General features: G+C 39.6%; 1 protein-coding gene across 7 annotated transcripts in view; it reads left to right on the top strand.

The window, feature by feature from the left end:
* The first annotated feature begins 589 nt into the window (after window positions 1-589).
* Window positions 590-24,773, top strand: part of HIPK3 (homeodomain interacting protein kinase 3) — a 91,035-nt gene continuing 66,851 nt past the window's right edge. The window contains exons 1-2 of one of the 7 annotated variants that reach the window (XM_041773700.1): window positions 1,815-1,832; window positions 2,021-2,202. The gene's annotated coding sequence lies outside the window, so the exon portion shown is untranslated. Of the gene's footprint in view, window positions 1,112-1,691; window positions 1,833-2,020; window positions 2,203-24,773 lie in introns of those variants that run through there. The other 6 variants (XM_041773704.1, XM_041773698.1, XM_041773701.1 and 3 more) reach the window with 6 other exon arrangements.

The following is a 24,773-nucleotide window of genomic DNA, read 5'->3' as shown; positions in this document are numbered from 1 at the left end:
CCCCCCCGCCGCCGCCTTCAACCCGACTTCACAGCTCTCTCGACTCTTGGGGATGGGGGAGCGGGAAGGATCTATTTTAGCCTGGAACAGTTCACCGAGCAAGCATTTCCCCTTTCCTTATTTTTGGACCCTTTAAAAAAACAACAACAACAAAAAGAAACAAAAAAAAGAAAAAGAAAAAAAAGCCCAACAAGCCGCCAAGCAGCAGATCCTAAAGGGGTGGAAGGGGAAATTGTGATTACGGCATCTCGAAAGGCCTGTAAAATCCTGCTTCCTCATTTTAGTCCTTTCTTGGGGCGGGGGGGTGGTTAGGATCCTTTTTTTTTTTGCGCGTGTATTTTTGCCCGGGGGCTGGGGGGGCTGGAGGGCAGCGAGCGGGCGGGCGCTGGCGGCTGCGGGCCGGGCCGGGTCCGCGCGGGCCGCCGGGCGGGCTCGGAGCTCCCAGGGCGCGGCTGCGGGCGGGCCCCGGGGAGGGGCTTCGCGGAGGCGCCGCGGCCCGAGGAGAGCGCGGCCGCCCGGGCTCGGCGCGCAGCGCGGCCGGGCGGGCGGTGGCGCTGCGGAGGCGGCGGCCGAGGCCGGCGGCGCGGAGGAGGGGCCCGACAGTGGGGCGGCCGGCGGCAGCTGCCTCGGTGACGCCTGCCGGCAGCGCGGCGGCCTGAGCCGAGCGAGCCGCGCGCGGGCCCCGGCGTCGCCGCGTCTCCGGGCCGCGTCCTTCTCCGCCTGCCGCGGCGGGAATGGGCCCCCGCCCCGCGCGCCGCCCGTAGGCCCCGCCCGGCCTCCCGCCGCCCCAGCCCCAGCCCCGCCGCGCCGTCCGCACCCCGAGCCCCCGGGAAGGAAGATGAGGGAGACGGGCCCGACGCTCAGCAGCCAGAGCAGCAGCGGCAGCGGCAGCGGCAGCGGCAGCAGCAGCGGTCGGGGGGAGCCGTTCCGCCGTTTCCTCTCAGCCGCCGGGACAAGATGGCAGCGGCCGCCGAGAGGGGCTGAGCGCGGGCTGGGTGGTGCCGCCTGCTGAGGCGCCCGGCTCGCGGTCCCCGGCGCGGCCCCGCACCCACCCCGGACATGCTCAGGGCTGCGGCCGCCCGAGGAGGGGAGCGCTCGGGCCTCTAGGAAGGTAAGCGAGGAGGGCGAGCGGCGCCCCCGCCCCAGCACCCCCCCCCGGGCGAGGTCGGCGCGCGCGCGGCGTGGCGCAGCCTCCGGGAAGCGGCGGCCCCGGCCCGGCCCCGGGTTGCGCAACGGCGCTTCCCAGCACGCGGAGTTCAGCTCGGCCCCACGGGGGGGCCCCGCCGCCGCCGCCGCCGCCGCCGCCGCCAACGCCCCGCCCCGCCCCGCCCGGGGCCGTAGCCACGGAGACCTCGCGTCTTCCGCGGAGGGGGACACACACAGGCAGGCGCGCGCGCACGCAGCTCCAGCGCCCCGGCGGGGGCCCGCGTCGCCGGCTCTGCGGCCCGGGCGGCAGCCGCGTCTCCGGGCGGGCTCGCAGGGCGGCGCTGGAGACGGCAGCGCGCGACCGGCGGCGGACGAGCGCTGGGAGCCGGCGCCGCGCGTCCCCGGCCGCGGCCCGAGGAAGGCGTGGCGGCCGCGCGCGTGTGCGCGTGCGTGTGCGCGTGCGTGTGCGGCGTGCGCGTGCGCGGCGGGGCTGTTGCCGGCGGCGCTGCTCGCGCTCCGGGGGCGCGCGCCCCCTCCCCTCCCCCCCTCCCCTCCCCTCCCCTCCCCTCCCCTCCCCTCCCCTCCCCTCCCCTCCCCGCCGCCCCGGGGCGGAGAAACTCTCGGGGAGACTCCGCAGGGGCAAATGCCTGTTTTCCCGGCGGGAGGGACACGGCTGTTTTAAAATGGTACGTGGCTCGCGGCGAAGCCCCGCTTCCCGGCCTCCTCGCGGCTCGGGGCGCTGCGCTCGGCGGTGTGTGCGTGAGGTGCCCCGGACCTGGGAGGCGGCGGTCCCGGCGCCGGGGATTCCGCGACCTCCTGCTGACCGCCCCCCCCCCCCACCTCCCGGTTTAGAATCTGTTTTCCCACCTGCCAGGTCGCGGCTTCGCATCCCCAGGAGCAACTGTTAGCGGCGGTGGAGGGTTTCCGAGTGTCGGCCGGTGGACGGGGAAGCTCCCGGCTGGCTGGCCGGCCAACTTTGTTCGAGGTCTCCGTGGTGCGGGGCCGGGCGGCTTGGCTGCTCCCCCGGCGGCCTGTGCACCTCGTAGTAGCTTGGAGGTGGGCTGGATTCGCACCCCGTCCCCCCACTACTACTACTATTACTACTACTACTACTACTACTAACCCCCCACCCCGCCCCGTTTTAGGGTTTTGCCTCTTTGCTGTAGCCTCTGCCGTGGAACTACTTAAACCCACCCCGTGTCTGCTTATCTCAAAGTTTTGATTTCTCGACGCCCTAAAATGTGTGAGTGGTGCCCTTTTCCATCACATCCCCGTCGAAGACTTTTGAGCAGCCATCGGTGGGCTTTTGGTTTGTTTTCCAGCTAAAAGGTGTTGATCCCACGTCCTCAATTTAATTTTTTTTTTTTTTTCCGAAGCCGGACAGGCCTCCCACCACCATATGTTTGATTAAGTCTAGATTCTGCTTATGTTTGCAAGTTGCAGGGCTAATTTTATACAGTGAGCTATGGTAAGGGTTGTGATAGGTCACGATTAAACTTAGTAGTAAACTTGGTAAACAAAATAAAAGCTCTTTCTGAAAGAAGTGGTTTTTGTAGTTGTATTGGCTGCCTTACGGCTTCATGCCACTTAACAGTGATTGAAATGTAACCAACCAGATAAAGTACTTTTAAATTAAGATTTTTCTTGGTATATTTATGGATCCATTCATAAAATGTTGACATCTCCTGTAAAATATAATGCTCAGCCTGTTTGAGGTTTATTTCTCTTTGACTTTTGAAACTTACTTTGATTTTAATTTGTGTCAAGGTTTAGAGGTGTGCTGAAATATTTGAGATTTTGCACCTTTCACTGTGGGTTTTTTGTACTTCCCGTGAAACTGAGTTACAATTTTTTCCTGAAATTTTTCTCTACTCTAGGGAATATATTTTCTAAAAAAGTTCTTTTTTCTTTCCTTCTTTCTTTCTTTTTTTTTTTTTTTAATGGAGATCCTTAGATTAAAACTATGTTTTAAAAAGGTAAGATGAGCTTGAAATCTAGAACAGAACTAGTCATTAAATGTTTCAAATTTATATTTGGACATTGCTGACTACAGTAGCTAAACACATATTAGGCAGGCAGATCATAACATGGTGAGCCAGTCTTAGTTTATTGTCATAATACCTTTTCCATTGAACTAGTCATTATCTTGCTTATAAACTAGTCATTGGCTTCTGGGCATGGAGTTTTAGAGTCACATAAAAGTGGATGGTTTTTATGAGATAATTCTTCTTGTAGACATGCTTGAAAAGAAGCTTCAGATCATACTATTTTAATTTTTTGGATGTTCTGTCATGGACTACCATTAAAATAAGGTGCAAATTACAGAGGTAGGCTGCGGTAGCCACTATGGCACATAAGTATTTGTATTGTAGGATATTGAGAGCCTTTTCTTTTTTTCCCTTGCAACTGAAAATAGCAGCAGCTGTCAAATGAACTTTATTTATTCGAATGAACTTTCTGATTCAGCTTTTTTTTTTTTTTTTAAGATTTTATTTATTCGTGAGAGACACACAGAGAGGTAGAGACACAGAGGGAGAAGCAGAGAAGCAGGCTCCACGCAGGGAGCCAGATGTGGGACTCGATCCTGGGACTCCAGGATCACACCCTGGGCTGAAGGCAGGCGTTAAACCACTGAGCCACCCAGGGATCCCAGAGCTTTGGTTTTAAGTATTTGATACTGAAGTCATTTATAGGTAGGAAGGAGCAAATGTAAATTTCTGAATGCTGAAATACTGTCTCCTTAACCCCTTTTACATCCATTGAATGGCACACTTGGTTGCATGTTGTTTCCATTCAAGTGTTACAATGTATTCTGTTGGCTTCCCAGTTAGTTTTCTGTGTTCTCCCTGCTGCAGTTCACCAAAGGTGGGGATATGGTTAGATTTGCATTATTGGTAGTTAATTAAAAAGCATAAGTAATGTAGTTGCCCTTGCATCCCATTATGTTTGACTTTGGAGATGAAGATGGCATGGCAATATTTGGATTTAAGGAACTTTGAAGTTCTCAGTATTTAAAATATCCCTCCAGAGTTATTCTTGCCACTTAACTATTAAAGGACACAAAATAACTTGATATATGATTATATTGTTGCTGCCAAAAGAAATGTTCATGTAAAGTTTCAGGGTTTGCAGCTGTCCTAATTTTCTAATGTCTGAAGGAGACACTTCCAGTGTGGCATTTATCTTGAAAGTTACTTCTGAGACCCAACGACTAGAATTTTGTTAAAATAGAGGAGTCTACCAGTTTATTTATTACTTCTTTAGAGGCGCTCCCCCCCTCCACCCCCAACTTGCTGAAAGCTTTGTTATGGTAACCCTTTCTATATGATACAAATTTAAGTCTAAAATTATTTTGAACGTCTTTACTGGTTCTGGATCCAGCTGCTTAAAAAATAACTTGTCTAGTATCTTGGAACATTTAGCAATAAGCTTAATAGGGGTATATATTTGGAATGGAAGTTTTGAATCAGTGTAGGTTATTAGGGCAGCCAAAACACTCATGTGTTCCACCTAAGGAAATACAGTCCATTTCTTTTGGTTGGATTAAGAGTGATTTGGGGAAGGAAAAAAAAAGGTGATATTAACAACTTAGTATGTTGCTTCTGTAGCTTTGTCATAGCTGTTCTTTTGGACCTTATCTTAATCACCGTTAGTACCAAGCTAGAATAGATATTTGGAAGATGTATGTTATACATTTTACCTAAATGTTTGTCAAATTAGACCTTGACCTATTTGGCAGATCAGATTGCTCTTTTTGGTAGGTACTTGGGCTGTATGTCACTACACAAAGGCAACGTGTTGTTTGAGGTGCACACTGTTATACTGGGGACCTCGAGCCTCTGCTCTTAGGACTTGTGTGGAAACTAAAAAAAAAAAAAAACTGGTTGAGTATTAGAAATACTATATTTTTAGGATGGCATTTGTGGGTTGAGAACAGTTAAGTCAGTAAACTGATTTATCTTTTGTATTTACTGGTTAATGCCAAGTCAGTACTTTAGGGAGTCTTTGAACTGAAACAAGCCAGGGACAGTATGTTTTACCTTAAATGTATTTTGTTACTTTGACCCAAATAATTTCTCTAATTTTCTAGGAGAATGAGAATTTTTCCTTGCTCTGGGGAAGGCTGAGTGGGAGGTAAGGTAGAAGAAGCTGGGTCATAGTTAGGGGAAGACGTTGATTTAATTGAATTTGGGAAACTTAGAAATCTGTTTTGACTTAAATGTTCAAGCTACTAGAGACCAGAGTTCACTTACTTATAAAATCAGTGAAATATGTGGTAGCTTGGGGGAAAGATTAAGAATACACCATGACACCTGTTAGAAGATCAGAGTTGTGAAATAACATTTGTGTTGACCAGTTTTTAAAGTTATTTCCCCCCCCTTCCTTTTGTGCCTTTTATTTCTTCAATCTAAAATACTTTTATCTTCCCTAAATTCTGCATTAAGGAAACTATCTGTACAATTACAAAAGTCTTGTGTTACATTAATTTGAAATCGGAAGTATGAAGAACATAGAACATGTTACTGCTATTAATATGTGTTTGATTTACAGGAATGATTTTTTTCTAGTTTTTAGAGATATTTAAAAATTAAGGTGCCTAATGTAGTTTTTAAAAACTGAATTAAAACCCAGTTTCTCTGTTATCTGCTTTTTACATTCTGAGATTAATGTCCCTTTTAAGGATTTCTAGATACACTCTTCATGTTGAATTTTCTTTCCTGCTTTGCCTTTTTCCCCCTCCTTAATAAAAAGATTACATGTAAAAGAAGTGGAAATTTAGAGAAGTACAGAAAATACAGTACTTTGTTCCTTTGAGCTATATACTTTATCCTTTAGGTAAGGATCTAAATTGTGAAAGATCAATTTTTGGTCTCATTGAAAACAAAGGATTGCCAGTGGTGGTCATATAAATTGTTTTATTTTTCATAATTGGTAATGCTGGAGCATCTTTTATTTTTTAAAGATATTTATTTATTTGAGAGAGAAAGTGAGAGAGAGCGAGCGCGGGTAAGCATAACGGGAGAGGGAGAAGCAGACTCCCTAATGAGCAGAGAGCACGACTTGGGGCTTGATCCCAGGACCCTGAGATCATGACCTGAGCTGAAGGCAGACTTTTAACTGACTGAGCCACCCAGGCGCCCCTGGAACATCTTTTCTAATTGGAAAAAAATTGTTTAGATTTGATATTGAAATAATTAGATGAGCAAAATAAGTCATTCCCTCCCCCCTTTAGAATTTTGTAGCCATTTATTATAAATTACATTTGATTACATATGGCTTACCAAGAACATTGCCTTTATAGAATTTGCTAGGAACTATAAAACTTAGCTGCATTCGGCTAGCCAATTACAGACGATCCCCTATTTACCATGGTTTGGCTTAAGATTTCTCTACTTTACCATGGTGTGAGTCATACACATTGAGTTCTTGGAATTTTGATTTTTGATCTTTCCCCAGGTTAACAGTGTGGGGCCTGATACTCTTTCTGTGATGCTGAGTAGGGGCAGGGAGACACAGTTCCCAGTCAGCCAGGTGATCATGAGGGTCAATAATGATGTACTTAAAACCACTATGTACCCACACAACCATTCTATTTTTCACTTTCAGTGCAGTATTCAATACCTTACATGAGATATTTACCACTTTATTATAAAATAGACTTTGTGTTAGATGACTTTGCCCAACTGTAAGCTAATGGTGTTTTGAGCAGGTTTAAGGTGGCCAAGGCTAAAGCTGTGATGTTTGGTAGGTTTAGGTGTATTAAGTGCATTTTCTAAATCGTATTTAGTTTACAATGGGTTTATCAGGATGTGTAACTCCATTTAACCTGAAGATCTGTATTCCATTTTAGAAATTAAAAGAAAAAAAGGCATAGAACTTACTAGAAATGTTTGTTAACCTCAATTTCTTCAGCTTCACCCCTACTTTTGTTGCTTACTATTCATAAATTAAAATCTTTCAGTTTTTTTTACACAATGAGATAGTAAACTTTGAAACATTTGCAGAAAATAACTTGCTTAAAAAATGTTCATACCCGAAAAAGTGGTTATTTAAAGGCCTAAAGATATCATTTGTATATATTTTGGCTGTGTGTTACCTGTTTAATAATAGAACGAGAGGCTTGTGGGTTTGGTAAACTATACGACTTTAGATATATAATGTATAGTCTTAAATAGTTAATAAGTTAGATAGAGTGATAACATATTGAAAATTGAACCAGACTTTCTAGAGATACTTCTTCTAAAGTAAAATTTAAATTAATACTTCAGAGGGCTTTAAATAATGTAATTTATGACAACCTATTGAAATTAAGTAGGGTAAAGTGACATAAAATTACAATGAAAATTGCAGGTTATGAGCTCTATAGTCTATAGCTATGATGCTATGCTTCATTACATTCTCAAAACAAAACATGTTTTGGGCCAACTTGTAATCAGTTTCAGTGGAGACAGTACAAGTATCTCTGCAGTGTATTAACTGGAATTCTGTGTTTTAAACTAGATAAAATTAATATTGGCTTCAAAAATATTAGGTTTTTGTTTTTGTTTTTGTTTTGTAAAGATTTTATTTATTTATTCATGAGCGACACAGAGAGAGAGGCAGAGACACAGGCAGAGGGAGAAGCAGGCTCCATGCAGGGAGTCCGACGTGGGATTCAATCCCGGGACTCCAGGATCCTGTCCTGGGCCAAAGGCAGGCGCTAAACCACTGAGCCACCCGGGCTTCCCAAATATTAGTTGTTTTTTTTTTTTAATATTAAGTTTTTAATCTGGTTACTATGCTTTAGATATTTTTTGTAGCTGGATCACAGACTCTCACCACAAATTTTATTATGTCAGGTAAAAAAGTGATAAAATATGTGTATGGAAACTATTTTATCTGATACATATTTGGATGCCCACTAAGTGCAAAGTACTCTGCTATGAATGAAGACAGTAAGACATGGTTTCCTGCTTTGAGCAAATATAGGGTAAAATTAGCCAAGTACTATAAATTTTCTTTTATCTTTGTGTATGTGCACGTGAGATGGAAAACACTGCTTGAGAAAAATAACAATTGATATATAGCATGTTCAAGTTTTTAAAAACTTTATTTAAATAAATAATGTTTAAAATATCAGGAATGGTTCAGCTTCTGAAAGTTGTATATTAATATTTGCTACTTGTAATGTTTAAAGCTGAAAAAGTCACTAAAAATATGAAAAGAATTGGGGGTTCTTGGGTGGCTCAGTTGGTGAAGCAGCTGCCTCTTGATTTTGGCTTAGGTCATGATCTCGGTTTTGGGATTGAGCCCTGTGTCAGGCTCCGTGCTCAGCGGAGAGTCTGCTTGAGGATTTCTCTCTTTCTCCCTGTCCCTAGCCCTGCTGTGGACTCAGCTCTCTCTAAAATAAATAAAAAATTAAAAAAATTATTTTTAAAAAACAATTCTATATTTAACTTCTGTTATAAGCTTTTCCATCAAGTCTAACCACTTTAATAGTCGAATGGTTTTATAGAGACGTGTTGTATGTTAATTTAAATCAAGTAGAGGTTCACATTTCTTAAATATGGTTATTCCAGTTCTTACTCTCATGGCTTTTCCTTTTGGACATGCAGAATTCTTTCATTGTTTGAGAAAATTCTAATAGGTTTGCCTTTCCTAACTATATTATTACCTTCTAAATTTGGAATGCAGAGCTCTCCAAACCTCATTCTTATGCCAACTGGTGGAAAGAAAATAGAAGGTGAAAACAGGGTATAGATAGAATTCCATTTTAAGGTACTTTTAAGAAGGTTAAAATTGCTAGCTGTAACTTACTTGAAACTGCTCTACAGAAGAGATATTGTCTACTTAATTTATGTAAATCAGAAGTTCGTGTAATTTGGGGTCCTTGAAGCCAAGTCATGCAAAGGGCAAGTATTATTACATTGGCTCATGATAATTATATATGATACATTCTTAGTGAAATTTGACAATTTGGTGACATTTTGGTATTTATTATACATGTGTATTTAAAATTGAATTCTGTATGGAAACTTACTTAGGGTGTTAGGGATCATAATACAGTTGGTTTGCCAGTACTTTTGGGTAGAAAGCAATTGGGGTGCTTGCCTTGTGAGTTGCCCTAAGTCCTCCTAGTATGGCATTTCTGAAAGTATTTCTAGTGGCTACTCTGTAACTTGTAAAATCTCTTCTAGGGATCTCATATCTGAAGGTATATATAGCTTGAAATTGTTTCTTGTTAATCTGATTGGAAGAAAATGAAATATATCAATTTATAACCTAGGAGGTAACTTAATACATTATATTTGGGGAAAATGTAAAAATATAAAATAGTATCTGAACTGTTAGGATCAGAGACTATGTCTTAAAGGTTTTTATATGCCCTAAGTCTCTAATAGACACTGGAGAGTCAAATATATAATTATTATAAAAGTAGTCAAATACAGGCATGCTATACCTATATCCTTTAATCAAAGTGTAGCGTCTTTACTAAACACCTTCACAGATACCTGCCCAAGCACTTGAGAATGTGTCATATACACACTTTACTTCTCAAAACCCTACTCTACCCCTCACTTCTTTAATTCAACAGATTAGTCTGTTCCTGTGTAGAAATCAATAGGTATGAACTTTCACCAGATTTCCAACCCTCTGTCTCTGAATATAACTTCTATCAGTACATACTTTGTGTTTTCATTACTCTCTCGAGGACTGAAACATCTCCTTCCCTCCAAGATTATCCCCTATTCTTTATTGTGGATTTCATCCTGAAATGTGTGTGGTTTTTGTTTGTTTGTTTGTTTGTTTTTAGCATCTTAAGCCTCTCCAGTGACTTCAGGACCCCAGGACCCCCCTCCCTTCACCTTTTTGGGCCCTTTTTCTTCAGCCTTTAAAAATGATCAGATATCTGAGATCTTAGGCAGCCGTCTTTTGATTGTGCCTCCTCAAATCTATGGACCTGTCTTTATTTCTTCCAGACTTCTTAAATGTGTACTCTAGCCTTTATTTGAATTTGTATTTACTTCTTAGCCCTTGGCAGTATAGTTCTGGCCATGCCACTCTAATGAAATTACTCCCACTAAAGTTCTCCAGTAGTTTTATCATTCACAGTTGATATATTCTTCCAGAGGATTGTATTTAGAGTATACCCTATTTTTTTTTTAATATTTTATTATTTCAGAGAGAGAGCACAAGCATGAGTAGTAGGAGGGACAGAGGGAGAAGCAGACTCCCTGCTGAGCAAGGAGCCTGACCCTGGGATTATGACCTGAGCTGAAGGCAGACCTTAAGGCGCCCCTATTTAAGTCTTAGCTTTCAACTCATTTTTTGAACTCTTGAACTCCATATTTTTCTCCCACAGGTAGTTCAGATTGAATTATCTTATTTCCAAATTTGTTTCTTTTTCTGTATTTCTTCTTTAGTATCTTGACTCATTTCTATTGGTTTATTTTTGAAACTTTATTTTTAAGGATTTTAGTTTTAAGTAACTGCACCCAATGTGGGGCTTGAACTCACCACCCTGAGATGAATAGTCTCATGCTCTACTGACTGAGCCAGCCAGGTGCCCCATGCTTGAAACTTACTTTAATTGTTTATTTATAGATTTTATTTATTCATGAGAGACACAGAGAGAAGCAGAGACACAGGCAGAGGGAGAAGCGGGCTCCAGGCAGGGATCCCAATGTGGGACTTGATCCCTGGTCTCCAGGATCACACGCCAGGCTGATGGTGGTGCTAAACCGCTTGGTGCTAAACCGCTAAGCCACCAGGGCTGCCCTGTTTGAAACTTTAAATCTTAAAATATTTATTTCTGGTTAGATGCATTAAAAAAACAAACAGACCAGTAGAATTTGCACTTTGCAAAGAAAAACTTGGTAGTATCTATCAAATTTCCTTTTTGGACATCCGTACTAAGAACATTAAGAATGTACAAAAGTGGGGTGCCTGGGTGGCTCAGTTAACTGTCTGCCTTTGGCTCAGGTCATGATCCTAGGATCGAGCCTGGCATCATTGAGCCTTGCTCAATGGGGAACCTGCTTCTCCCCCTCTGTTGCTCCCTGCTTGTGCTTTCTCTCTCTCTGTCAAAAAGATAAAATCTTAAAAAAAAAAAAAAAGGCAGTTCAACAAATTATAGTATGCACACATGGTAGAATGTTATGCTGCTGTTCAAAATAATCCTAGATAGAACATATCAAAGATACCCTAGAGAGAACAAGTTGGCATATCAAGTCACATAAGTACTATGATTTTAAACATTTAATAACACATACATTTAAAAAAAACATATATTAAAAAAAATACATTATAATGACCAGAAGGATATCGGTTCTTTTCCCTGAATATTTAGTAATTTATAGTAGTTGAATAACTTAAAAGGTTATCAAACTGAAATTCCACCTCTTCCTGGAGTGAACAATGTGTATCTTTTCATGTTTTTATAGCAAAATCATTAAATTTCACATATTAGTCTAGTCTACCCCCATTCTAGCAGTCTGATTCCTGGTAATGGTAATGGTTTAGGATCGTTTTTGCCCTTTTAATTTGCAGGGTTTCTGTGGACTTAAAATAACATTTTAAGTTTTAACATTGTTATAAAATAACTACTTTGGCATATTCATCATGTGTAGTTGATATATAGTCATTACTTTATAGTGGAGATTCTATCTAGCTTCTTATGCAAATACCAGAAAAATGACATGAAGTTACTTTTGGCCAGTACAAGATTTTTAGTTATTATCTGAGAATAAATTTCTCATCAGTAAGCTGTTAACTATTGTGTGGCCGTTCAAATGATTTAACATATTATTCTTTATCCCATGAGATCAATAGCTGGCCTTCATTTTTTTTTTTTTCCTGGCCTTCACTTTGAAATTAAAATTTGTTAGCTATCACTTATGCATCTTCAATGCATCTTCAAACGGAGTTAAACTTTTGTAATCACCTTTTTATCTTTTTAATATGTTGATGGCATTTATTTATTAAAAAAAATTTATTTATTCATGAGAGACACAGAGAGAGAGAGAGAGACAGAGACACAGGCAGAGCGAGAAGCAGGCTCCCTGCAGGGAGCCTGATGCCGGACTCGATCCCAGGACTCCAGGATCATGCCGTGGACTGAAGGCAGAGCTAAACCGCTGAGCCACCTGGGCTGTCCTGTTGATGGCATTTATAAAATCTCTTCAGCCAGGGACACCTGAGTGGCTCAGCGGTTCTCTCTCTCTCTCTCTCTCTCTCTCTCTCTGTGTCTCTCTCATGAATAAATGAAGTCTTTAAAAACAAAAAAATCTCTTCAGCCAGTTAGATCTGAATATGGTTTTCTAAGAGTTGTAATTGGTACATGTCACTTTAAAGAGTATCATGGATGGCAGCCTAACATTTACTCTACTGTGAAAATTGTTTATCAGTTTTTTTGTGGGTCCAGTAGTAGAAGAAATATTTATGTGATCCTTGCTAATCCCATATAAATCTTCAGTTATAGTGCATACACCCAAAAATGTGCCATTTTATTTATATTTTATTATATTAGTTTTCAATTTCAAATTTTTTAAATTAAATTTTCAAAAATTTTATTTTTAATGAAATCTCTGTGCCTTTTGTGGGGCTTGAACTCAGAACCCTGAGATCAAGAATCACATGTTCTACCACCTGAACCAACCAGGTGCTTCAGCAATGCATCATTTTTAAAAGTTAGGGATCCCTGGGTGGCGCAGCGGTTTGGCGCCTGCCTTTGGCCCAAGGCGCGATCATGGAGACCCGAGATCGAATCCCACATCAGGCTCCCAGTGCATGGAGCCTGCTTCTCCCTCTGCCTGTGTCTCTGCCTCTCTCTCTCTCTGTGACTATCATAAATAAATAAAAATTAAAAAAAAAAAGTTAATAAAAAGTCGATCCAAACATAAGTGGTTCTAATAGATTTCTAAGAATTCAGTGTCCTTTCTTTGAGAGTACTCTTTAGAGAAGCTGCTTGTTTCCTCTTAAGTCTTTATGAATTTACATTGTTCTTTAGCTTTTTTCTGGCTTACTTAGGGGAGGCTTGTTGTAAATCTCTGCCTTGTCCCTTCCTTACATTTATCATGAGAATAAGGAAGAGATCTTTATTTTTCTTAACATATTTTCATTTATTCCTCCTATTGTTTCTGATTAGATACCATAGAGAATTTCCTGAAGCACAGGATTTCCTGAAGCCATTGTGAGAGACCCGAGTTCACAAGATGTATATGACAGTTAAAATTTGAAACTTAAAGGTATTTCTACATTAGGAAGGTTTTTGAAGGTACTTCACTAAATTTCTAAGAAAGAGTTTTATATAAAGTAGCATATCTGGCAACTAAAATATGAGTAAGGAGAGAACAAAGTAGGAAAAAAACCACCAACTTTGAATTTAGCAGTGTAGGTCACCTAAGGGCCATGTAGGATCTTAACAGAATTTGGAAAGAACAAGCAGTTGACTTTTTTGTTCCAGTTAATTTTTTCAAGCCCTAAAATGTTGTTCATAAATATTTTTCAAAACTAAAAGTACTATAATCAAGCTTTATACTGCTGTCAATATTTGTCTTTTAAGCTTTTTCAAATGCAGAACTGTTAATTTGTGTGGGTGTGTGTGGGGGAAGCAGCTACTATTCTCACTTGACTGGTTGTTAGACATTTCTTATGATATACATTACTCTGGAGTGATAGTTCTCTTTTGGTTATGAATGTAGAATGTTATACTATTGGGAGTACAAAATGAGAATGGAAAAGTTGTTTATTTAGGATAGCCTGTAATTTTGAAAAGTTTTGTAGAGCAGGGCCTTTGATTCTATTAATGTTCATTTAGAATTTTGTATTTAGGATAGCCTGTAATTTTGAAAAGTTTTGTAGAGCAGGACCTTTGATTCTGTTAATGTTCATTTAGAATTTTCAATCATTATTTCTTAAATCTTGTCATCAGAATTTTTTCCTTTATCATGCTTTGTTAGCAATGGACATTTGATCAAATTATTAACCTAGGATTCAGCTTCCTCTGATTTGTTTCAGAGACAGATTAGGTTAGGAGGTATTCTGGTAAGGGCTTTTTTATTTTTTTATTTTTTAATATTTCATACTCGTAAAAATTTTGTGGTGGTTCTTTTGGGATAGGTTTCCTGTAAAACAGAAAGTAATTAATTTGGCTTTCTATTAAGGGGGTTGTTCATAATCCAAAGTTATAGAATTGTTTTCCAGCAATCCATCATACTGGTATTGATATTGTATGGCCAGTTTAAATAAAAGTTTTCTTTGTACTTAAGTTTTATAAACTAGAAATGGATTGTTAGTCTTAAAAGTTTTCTTCAAAGAAGAGAGTGTTGCGGGTAAACTTTTTTCCTGTAGTCAATTTTCCTATCAATATTTCATATTTCATTAATTTCTTTAAAGTTAGCTCTGTGCCCAGTGATGGGCTTGAACTCACGACCTGGAGATCAAGAGTCGCATGTCCAACTAACTAAGCCCGCCAGATAACCCTTGAGTTTTGATTTTAGATAGTTTAAAAAAAATCTAGAGAATTATATGCTTTAGTAAGCGTAGTCCTTAAGTACTGTTTTAATTAACTCTTTTCATCCTTTTTTAAAGTAAATTGGTATTGCAGGGTGATTTCTAGCAGCTTTGAAATGTCCAACAGGTCATTTTCTGTTCCAAAAGTTGGAATGTTTTGCTAAGTCAGTTGAAGCTTGTTATTTAACATGCTGATTTGTGTTACAGTCAACACATTCTCTAGATGCTTTGTTCACAATACTGCTGGAAAATACCCAAGACTTTAGTGTTTTCAAATAAATGTTTTTTAGGCACCTTAGCAGGTTTATTTTACGAAGTTTTATGATATGTGGTAGTTCATTTATGTGAAAATGTTTTATATGTGAAATGTTTTAGTGTAAGGAATTTCTTGGACAGCATACTGATAAAATAACCTGTTAATGATACAGGTATTTAAAATACTGATATTTAAATGGCCAATGAGGAGAGTTAAACTCATTTCACATTGGATACTTAATTTCTGGGGTACTTATCTTTCTTTTCTAAGAAGATGTGTTTTGTCTTTAATGAATATGCACTTTTAAACAAGGTAATTGAGAAATGAAACAGTGTGACTAGAAATTACTTTTTATTGTCTGAATATCGCTAGTTTTGTGGTTCCGTTTTCTAATTCCTATTGTAGAGCCTTGTATAGACTAGTAACTAGGATTCTCTGTCTTTTCAAGAATGAAAAGGCCTTTTTGTCAAATTTATTGGACTACATAGTGACCTTCTACTTTTAGTCTCCATTGAAGAAATTACATAATGACCAAAAACTCCAAAACTACTGTGAATTAAATAATACTTTTAAATGAAAAGGTTTCGGGATCCCTGGGTGGCGCAGCGGTTTGGCGCCTGCCTTTGGCCCAGGGCGCGATCTGGAGACCCGGGATCGAATCCCACATCAGGCTCCCGGTGCATGGAGCCTGCTTCTCCCTCTGCCTGTGTCTCTGCCTCTCTCTCTCTCTCTGTGACTATCATAAATAAATTAAAAAAAAAAAATAAAAAAAAATAAATGAAAAGGTTTCTTCTCACTGCTTATGAATACTTTATTTTTTTTTAAATTTAAAAAAAATTTTATTTATTTATTTATGATAGAGAGAGAGAGAGAGAGAGAGAGAGAGGCACAGACACAGGCAGAGGGAGAAGCAGGCTCCATGCACCGGGAGCCCGATGTGGGATTCGATCCCGGGTCTCCAGGATCGCGCCCTGGGCCAAAGGCAGGCGCTAAACTGCTGCGCCACCCAGGGATCCCCTGAATACATACTTTTTTATTAATGTTGACTGATGATCCCAGGACTCATTTGTGTTTGAGGATTGTAGATTTTAGGTGATCTGGGTCATGTCTAAAATATTCAACATTTCATCCCTGAATGAGTAACCCTTGAAGAGCTGCCTTGTGCAAAAACAAACAAACATTGTTTTATGCCTGTTACTAATATTTTTCTTTTAATTTATCATTTGACAAATTCAGACATACAAAAAATTTACAGTAGTACAAAAATTAAAAATTTTTTTATTTATTTGAGAGAGAGAGAACAAGCCGTGGGGAGGGCTCGAGGGGGAGAGAGAAAGAGAGAGAAGCTGACTCCCTGCTAACAGGAAAGCCTGATGGTGGGACCTGATCCCAGGACCCTGGGATTATGACCTGAGTTGAAGGCAGACGCTTAACCGACTGACCCAACCCAGGTGCCTCAGTACAAGAATTCTTATGTATGTTTCACCTAATATTTCAGATGTTAATATTTTATTCCATTTGCGTTTACCTTTTCTCTGTATATCCATCTGTGTTTTTTCTGAACTTTTTTGTGTTGCAGACAAAATGTCCCTTCACCCTACACCCTTCCCTTAGGGAGTATCTAATATTTCTCCTAAAAGCAAAGGCTATTCAGTTTTTAAGTTTCATTAATTATCTGTAATCTGAAAAGTTTTTCAGTTGTTTCCTGATGTTGACATTTTGAAGAATACTGCCAGTTATTTTGTAGAATGGCCCTCAGTTTGGATTTGTTTTCTTGTACTTAGAAATATCATAGTAAAGTGTATTCCTCATTGTACATTCATATAAGGAGGCATATGATGTAGATATGTCCCATTACTAGTGTTTTTAACCTGATCATTTAAGGCGGCACCTGTGGATTTCTTTCTTTCTTTCTTTCTTTCTTTCTTTCTTTCTTTCTTTCTTTCTTTCTTTCTTTCTTTCCTTCTTTCCTTCTTTCCTTCTTTCCTTCTTTCAGTATGTATGTATGTATGTATGTATGTATCTTATGAGGATGTATCTTGAAACTGTAATTGTGGGCAGCCTGGGTGGCTCAGCGGTTTAGCGCCGCCTTCAGCCCAGGGTGTGATCCTGGAGACCCAGGATCAAGTCCCACGTCGGGCTCCCAGCATGGGGCCTGCTTCTCCCTCTGCCTGTGTCTCTGCCTCTCTCTCTGTGTATGTCTCTCATGAGTAAAATAAAATAAAATCTTAAAAAAAAAAAAAAACCAAATTGAAACTGTAATTGTTGAGAGCTTTCAAGGATCTTGCAAGCTAACAAAGTAGCCATGGAAGCTAACAGAAGATAGAAGACTGTTAGGTCAGAGATAAAGACTTACAGAAGTAGCAGTAGTCAGTGTGTATTTGCCCTGGTTTCCCAAACTTGAGCTCCCTGCAGGTGATGTGAACAGGGCCAGCCAGGTAACTTCTGCGTAAAGGCAGTTCTGTTGCTAGGGAGGAACCCTAGGTTTAGGGACCTTGAATCTTTCATAAGGGGCAGTGAGCCTGCCTGATATTGGACCAAGAGGGAGTCATTATCTTTATTGTCCCAGACATTAAACAACCTGCCCCTTGCCCTGGAGGAAGTCACTATACTGTCTCTACCTTCCAGGGACGTTCAGGGTTATACAAATATGCTTTGAAAAGATACTCTGGAACAAAGGCACTCAGTGCCCTTCCTTGCAAGAGGAAAAACATGAAAGACCTAGGGCGAATTGTCTCCCAACAATAATACTTTTAAAGCTTTCTCCCACTAGTTTTTGCATTTTTAGATCATTCTTGTTTCATTCTTGTTTGAATCAATTTTTTTCCTAAAATTTATTTATTTATTCATGAGAGACACACACAGAGAGAGGCAGAGACACAGGCAGAGGGAGAAGCAGGCTCCATGCAGGGAGCCTGACATGGGACTCGATCCCAAGTCTCCAGGATCACAGCCTGGGCTGAAGGTGGCGCTAAACCGCTGAGCCCCCCGGGGATCTCCTTGTTTGAATCAATTAATATGATCGTTGCCAAATGGTGAATTTTATGAATTGCTTTTCCCGCTCTCCTGACTTATTCCCTGTGTCCTTACACCTCCCAAGTAAACTACCTTCATATAGGCCTTTCTTTAAGAATCTCTACATAGGGGAACTTGGGCTGCATCATAAGGCAACTCAAACTCATCATGTCTAAAATCCAATTTTTCCTCTCAATGTTCCTATTTAAAACAAAATATTCTAATACCATTTGGCAATCAGTTTTTCAAGCTAGAAACAGGCTTGTTGTGTCAGTTCCTTTCTTCCTGCCTCATGGAGCTCTGTAGTTCTTCCTCCTGGCTACCTATGGTATACACCGTTTCATTCCTTTGGGTACTGCCTTTGCTGAGGCTCTGATCAGTTGTTACCTGGACTGTTACAGGAGTCTTTCAGCTGTTGTTTCCGTTATTGTTTCTGTTCCAGTTAATCCTTTAGAACATTGCTTGAGTAATCTTTCTATAGTACAGAGATGATTATGTTTATTTTCTGTTTAAAACCCTTCAGAGGCCTCTATCACTTCTAACTCCTTAGCATGGAAGACAAGATTCGTCATGGTTTGTGCTTTCTTTTTACAGTTGTCTTCTCAAGGATCGTTTTCTCTAGTGGTCCACTGCCCTGGCAGGTTCTATTCTATTGTGAAGATTAGCAAACGAACTATCTTTAAGGGCTAGACAGGAGATAGTTCATTTTTGCAAGGCCATGTATGGTCTCTTGCATACTTTTTTTTTTTAATACAACCTTTTAAAAATGTAAAAATCTTTCTTAGCTTGTGGACTCTACAAAAATAAGCTGAGTCAAATTTGGCCAACCATAATTTGTGGGCCTTTTTTCTAGCCAAATGAAGCTAACATGTCATGTTTTCATCAATCTCTGCCTTTTTATATGCTCTTGGTTTATATTGCATGGAATATTCTTTTCTACATAGGAGACTTCTATTCATGATCTTTCAAAATGTAGCTCATAGTTTAATTTACTGAATCCTTTCATGCTCCTTCAGGGCATACTTTAATCATTTCCAATTCTCCTTGCTACCTGCTGGTCTCACATATCTTAAGTTGCTGCCCTTATTAGTGATGTAGTTATGTGGGTACATGTGTTTGCCTTTTGCTAGAAGAAGCTTGTTGATGAAAAAACATGTTTTCTTCATTTCTTCAGGTATGTCTTCCTGCTTGTAAATGGCTTTACTTGATTTAAATTGAAAGAAAAATTGAAAAAAAAAAAAAGACTGACATAGGATATGGCTATTGAATATGCTAATAAAATACATCTAAAATGGTTATGCTTTTTCTTACTTTAAAAGATAAAGGAAAGAGGCTTTTCTGTTCTTCATATAGATATTTTTACCTGCTCATTTAAAAGTTATTGTGAATGTAGGCTGTCAAAGTATATAAAGTAATCAATTCCTGTGTAGTGGTCACACTGGTGAAAAATCAAACTGGTCATGTAGCTGAAGTCCCTCCTTTCCCCTTTCTTCCCTGCATGTTTATCATTTCCACATGTTTTTATACTTTGACCACATGCTCTTTTTTTTTTTTTTTTAAGATTTTATTTATTTATTCATGAGAGAGAGAGAGAGAGAGAGAGACAGGCAGAGGGAATAGAGGGAACAGCAGGCTCCATGCACAGAGCCCGATGTGGGACTCGATCCCTGGTCCCCAGGATCAGGCCCTGGGCTGAAGGTGGCGCTAAACTGCTGAGCCACCCAGGCTGCCCCTTTTGATCACATACTTAATATATCTAAATATAGTATAGATTTGTCTGCTGTTAGCTCTTAAATAGAGAATAATACACTTCTGCAACTTTTTTTTTGCAACCTGTTTTTGTGTTGAGATTTATCCATGTTTTTATACGTAATTTCCGTTAGTTCATTTTGCTGAATGTTGTTAATTCTAATACACAAAATTTCCCCCATATTTTAACATGTTTGAAATTAAAATTAAAATCAGTGGTGTCTCACCCTTATAATCGGTGGATTTTTTTTTTTTGTGGTACATAAATATATGATGTTTATGGTATAGGCCACAGTTGTGTGCATTATATGAAAAAGCCATACTTTATTTATTCTTTTCTGACAATCAGGTTTTTTCAAAATTTTGCTATTACATACAGAGCAACAGTGAATATTATTTTATTCCACTGTATGGAATTACATATTATTTTAAACCACTGTGTGTGTGTGTGTGTGTGTGTGTTTGTACTTATGTATATGAGTTTCTGTAGGCAGAATGTATACCTGGGACAATTGGTAGATTATGGACTGTGTCCATGTTCAGCTTTGCTCTCAAAAGTGATTGTACTGCTTTAGTCCATATGAGTCTCCGTTAACCTACAACTCTTTAACATTGGGTATTGTCCTACTTTTTGTCAGAATGATGGGTCTAAAATGGCATCTTGCTATAATTTTAGAGATTTTCTTATTACTAGTGAGGCTGACAATAAGTCTTTGGCATGTATTTCCTTTTCTGTGAATTGCTTGTTTATGTCTTTCACCATTTTTGTACTGATTTTTGCTAAATACAGTATGATTTCTTCAAATCTTTTGTTATGTGTGTTGCCAGTATCTTCTCTGTTTCTATGGTTTATCGTTGTCAATGGTATCATTTGATAAATGCATACAAATTTTAGATTTTAAGTCAGATTTTCCTTTTTTTTTTTAAGATTTTATTTATTTGATAGAGTGCATAAGCAGAGGGAGCGAGAAAGGGAGAAGCAGGTTCCTATGTGGGGCTCGATCCCAGAATCCTGAACCCCAGGATCATGCCCTGAGCCAAAAGCAGATGCTCAACCACTGAGCCACCCAGTTGTCCCTGCAAATGAAAATGATTTATAGAAGAGACATTAGCAGATTCTTCATTTCTTCCACAAAATTATCCATTTCTTTGATATTGTCCTAAAAAACACTGATAGGTTCGGTGTATTTTATTGTCATAAATTAAAGTTTGGGTACTAATGAAGGAAGCTAAACTTCTGTCTTTTGCTTCAGGTGGTTGAATCTTTAAACTTCAAACTTGTAATTCTGAGAATAGGCCACCTGTGTTGTCAGATATAAGAATGGTAAAGGTAGAATTAAAATAGTATTAAAAAGCATTATTTGATAATATTCACTGTGGATATAGCTATAAGACATTTAAAAAGTAAGCTCGAGGGATACCTGGGGGGCTCAGTGTTTGAGTGTCTGCCTTTGGCTCAGGGTGTGATCCTGGAGTCCTGGATCGAGTCCTGCATGGGGCGCCCTGCATGGAGCTTGCTTCTCCCTCTGCTTGTGTTTCTGCCTCTCTTTCTCTGTGTCTCTCATGAATAAATAAATAAAATATTTAAAAATAAGTAAGTTCAATATGATTTTCATAAATTACTAACTCATTTGAAAAAGAAGTAGAAAATTAGGTTAATTAGGAGAAATTTAAACTTCAGCTCAAATAGTACAGCTTTTGGCTAATGGTTTCCATTTGTGGTATCATAAGTATTTCAGGGGCTAGTACATGATTATTTTTGAAAGTTAATACAACAAATCAATATTAATACTATATTTATGAGATAATACAAAATGAAGTCAAAATGCTATTGCTGGGGTGTCTGGGTGGCTCAGTTGTTTGGGCATCCAACTCTTGATTCGTGATCTCAGCGCCTGGGATTAAGCCCCATCTCTGGCTTCATGCTCAGTGGAGAGTCTGCTTGAAGATTCTCTCTCTGCCCCTCCTTGTGCTTGCTCTATCTTTCTCTCAAATCTTAAATACCATTGCAATAACAAACTGTTTAATTCATGGATTTAATTAGTCACTGTCATTGAAATAGTGTAGTATTTAATATTCTTCTCTGTATTTAACACTTTTTCAGTTATAAAGCTCCTTTATCCACTCTGAAATGTTGACAAATTTTCAGCTGAAACATATTTTCTAGGTATACCTACTTCCTAGGTATGTTCATGAAAGCAGAATCTTTATAGATAAAACAAACTGGAATTACCTATTATTTAAATGAAACTAGATTATAGACAGTATTGTTACTTTGAAGAATTCATTCTATCTCCTTTGATTTCTTTGTCAGACTTTGTGAAATCAAGACAAAGACATTTGTACAAAACTTAGAGTTATGATAGAACTGATGTTTGCAGTATCTTATTAAAAATAAATTTGAGGGGTGCTTGACTGGTTCAGTTGGTGGAGCATATGACTCTTGATCTTGGGATTATGAGTTTGATTACTTAAAAAAATAAGATCTGTTAAAAAAATAAATTTGAAATTATGTGAGGCTCTAGCATAGTTTGAGGCTTTTATTCATTTAACTAACTGTGTTCCAGACTTTGTGAGGAATACAAAAGTAGTTTAACAGCAAAATTTCGGAGTGCCTGGGTGACTCAGTTGGTTAAGTCGTGGGCTTTTTGCTTTGACTTAGGTCATGATCTTGGGGTTGTGTGCCTCCTTTTGGGTTCTGCATTGGGGATAGAACCTGCTTAAGATTCTGTCTCCCTCCGTCTACTCTCCCCTGAGTGTGCATGCACGCATTCTCCCTCAAATACATAAAATCTAAAAAAAAAAAACCGCAAAAAAAACAAAAAACAAACCAGCATAAATTTTTTTGGTCCAATAGCTAGTTGAATGAGGTTGACTCTGTTATTTTTTTTTTTCTTTCTTTCTTTCTTTCTTTCTTTCTTTCTTTCTTTCTTTCTTTCTTCCTTCCTTCCTTCCTTCCTTCCTTCCTTCCTTCCTTCCTCTTTCTTTCTTTCTTTCTTTCTTTCTTTCTTTCTTTCTTTCTTTCTTTCTTTCTTTCTTTCTTTCATTTATTTGAGAGAGAGAGAGCATAAGCAGGGGAGAGGGCAGAAGGAAAAGCAGACTCCTTGCTGAGCAGGGAGCCCAATGCGGGGCTTGAACCCAGACCCTGGGATCATGACCTGAGCCAAAGGCAGACGTTTAACTGAGCTACCCAGGTGCCCTAATTCTATTATTTTTCAAAACATTTTGCAGTGTTGAAAGTCATTATAATGATGGACAAAGCTCTTTTCTTGAAATGACTAAATTACTGATTTGCACATAAAAGTGCTTTGGTGAGGACCCCTTCCCTAAAGTACTTCTCTGAAAAAGTTTTGCTTTTGAGTACTACCTCCCCTAAAGTGTTTCACTTCTTAGAAGTTCATCGTACCTGAAGTATGTCAGGAAAAAGCTTGAGAGCCACTGTATTCACATTTAGAATTTTGGATTCATTTGCTAAGCATCTTTAAAAATACCTTTTGTGTTACATAAGAAAAATGTTAATTTTGAATCTATTGTACTAGATGGAGATGAACTAGAGTTTAGCAAAGGATATTGGGAATTTGTGTGGTGGGAGATAGATAATCCGGAAGAGATGGTAAGTCCTAGGAAGAGATGGATAATATCTTTGAGGACAGAATGTGAAGTACTGTGTTGATATGGGTAGGTCAGATCTTGAGGTATAATTGAGAGGAGGGAGAGAAAGAAGGCTAAAAGAGATGTTTGGATCCAAGTAAAGACAAGAATGGTGGAGATTTGGTATACTAGGGGACTGCTTGTGTGGGATGGGTGGTGGTGATGGTATTGTCTTTGTTTTTTTAGCATGCTCAATGATTTTTACATAGTGCTTTTAAATCTTTTTGTATCTGGTGCTGATCATAGCTTGCTGAAGGGCAATTATAATCTATAGTGTATGTTTGGTAATTTGACCAAAGACACATTTTTCTATTAGTGAACTTAGTACTACACTAACAGTGTAGAACGTATCAATACTGGTTTTACGTAGGACAATTCTCTAGCTCTGTTAGGTTTGACGACGTCAGATTAAAAGTACATTGGTACATTGTACCTGATAAAGCAATCTTAACTGTATTTTTCATTTCCTGTTCCATCTATCTGTCTCCCTTTAAAGAGTTTGTTAATAAGTTCACTTTTGAAAGTGAACTGCACTTGTGTCTACCTTATTTTAATAGGTATCCTGGAAACAATTGATTGTGTTCAGAAAACTCTGAATGCATGGTTTTTATGTAAACAGAATCAAAGGTTTACTTTGATCTAGTATAGCTATTTGCTTGTTTCTGGTTGAATGAAAATATTATCTAAGGTAACTTGCATAGAGATACCTTTTTAAATTGGTTGTTGTATTGCTATTGGGGTTTTTTTATTGTAGAATATTGGGCACAAATTTAATGCGTTGGACTCTCTCTCTCTCTTTTTTTTTAAAGATTTTATTTACTTATTCATGAGAGAGAGACAGAGGCAGAGACATAGGCAGAGGGAGAAGCAGGCTCCCTGTGGGAAGCCGGATGCAGGACTTGATCCCGGGACTCCAGGATCATGCCCTGAGCCAAAGGCAGACGCTCAACCACTGAGCCACCCAGGCGTCCCAATTCTTTGGTCTCTCATCGCTTTTTATTATGAGATAATAATTAGTCCCCTGAGTGAAAAAAAATAGTCTTAAAACACTTTCATTTTACTTGTTATTTTTATTTATTTTTTCTTGTTGATCTTTAGAAATACTGATCATTTTCATGTTTCTATCTTAATTTAAAACTTGATGCTTTTAGTAATGTAATAATTTCTGTACTTTCCATTGATGCTTTGGAAAAACTGGGGATTATTCAGTAGTCAATTGGGAATGCCCTGCTAATAACATGGTTTTTTATAACAGTGTAGTCTTTTTTTTTTTTAAAGAGTTTATTATTTATTTATTCTTGAGAGGCAGAGAGACATGGGACGAGAGAGGAGAAGCGAGAAGCAGGCTCCATGCAGAGAGCCCAATGCGGGACTCACTCCCAGGACCCCAGGATCACGACCTGAGCCAAAGGCAGATGCTCAACCACTTAGCTGCTCAGGTGCCCCTTAAGTGTAATGTTTA

This window comes from Vulpes lagopus, chromosome 11 (genome assembly GCF_018345385.1).
Source record: "Vulpes lagopus strain Blue_001 chromosome 11, ASM1834538v1, whole genome shotgun sequence".
Taxonomy (NCBI): domain Eukaryota; kingdom Metazoa; phylum Chordata; class Mammalia; order Carnivora; family Canidae; genus Vulpes; species Vulpes lagopus.
Note: the sequence above shows the minus strand (reverse complement) of the source record. Positions and strands in the feature narration are given on the sequence as shown.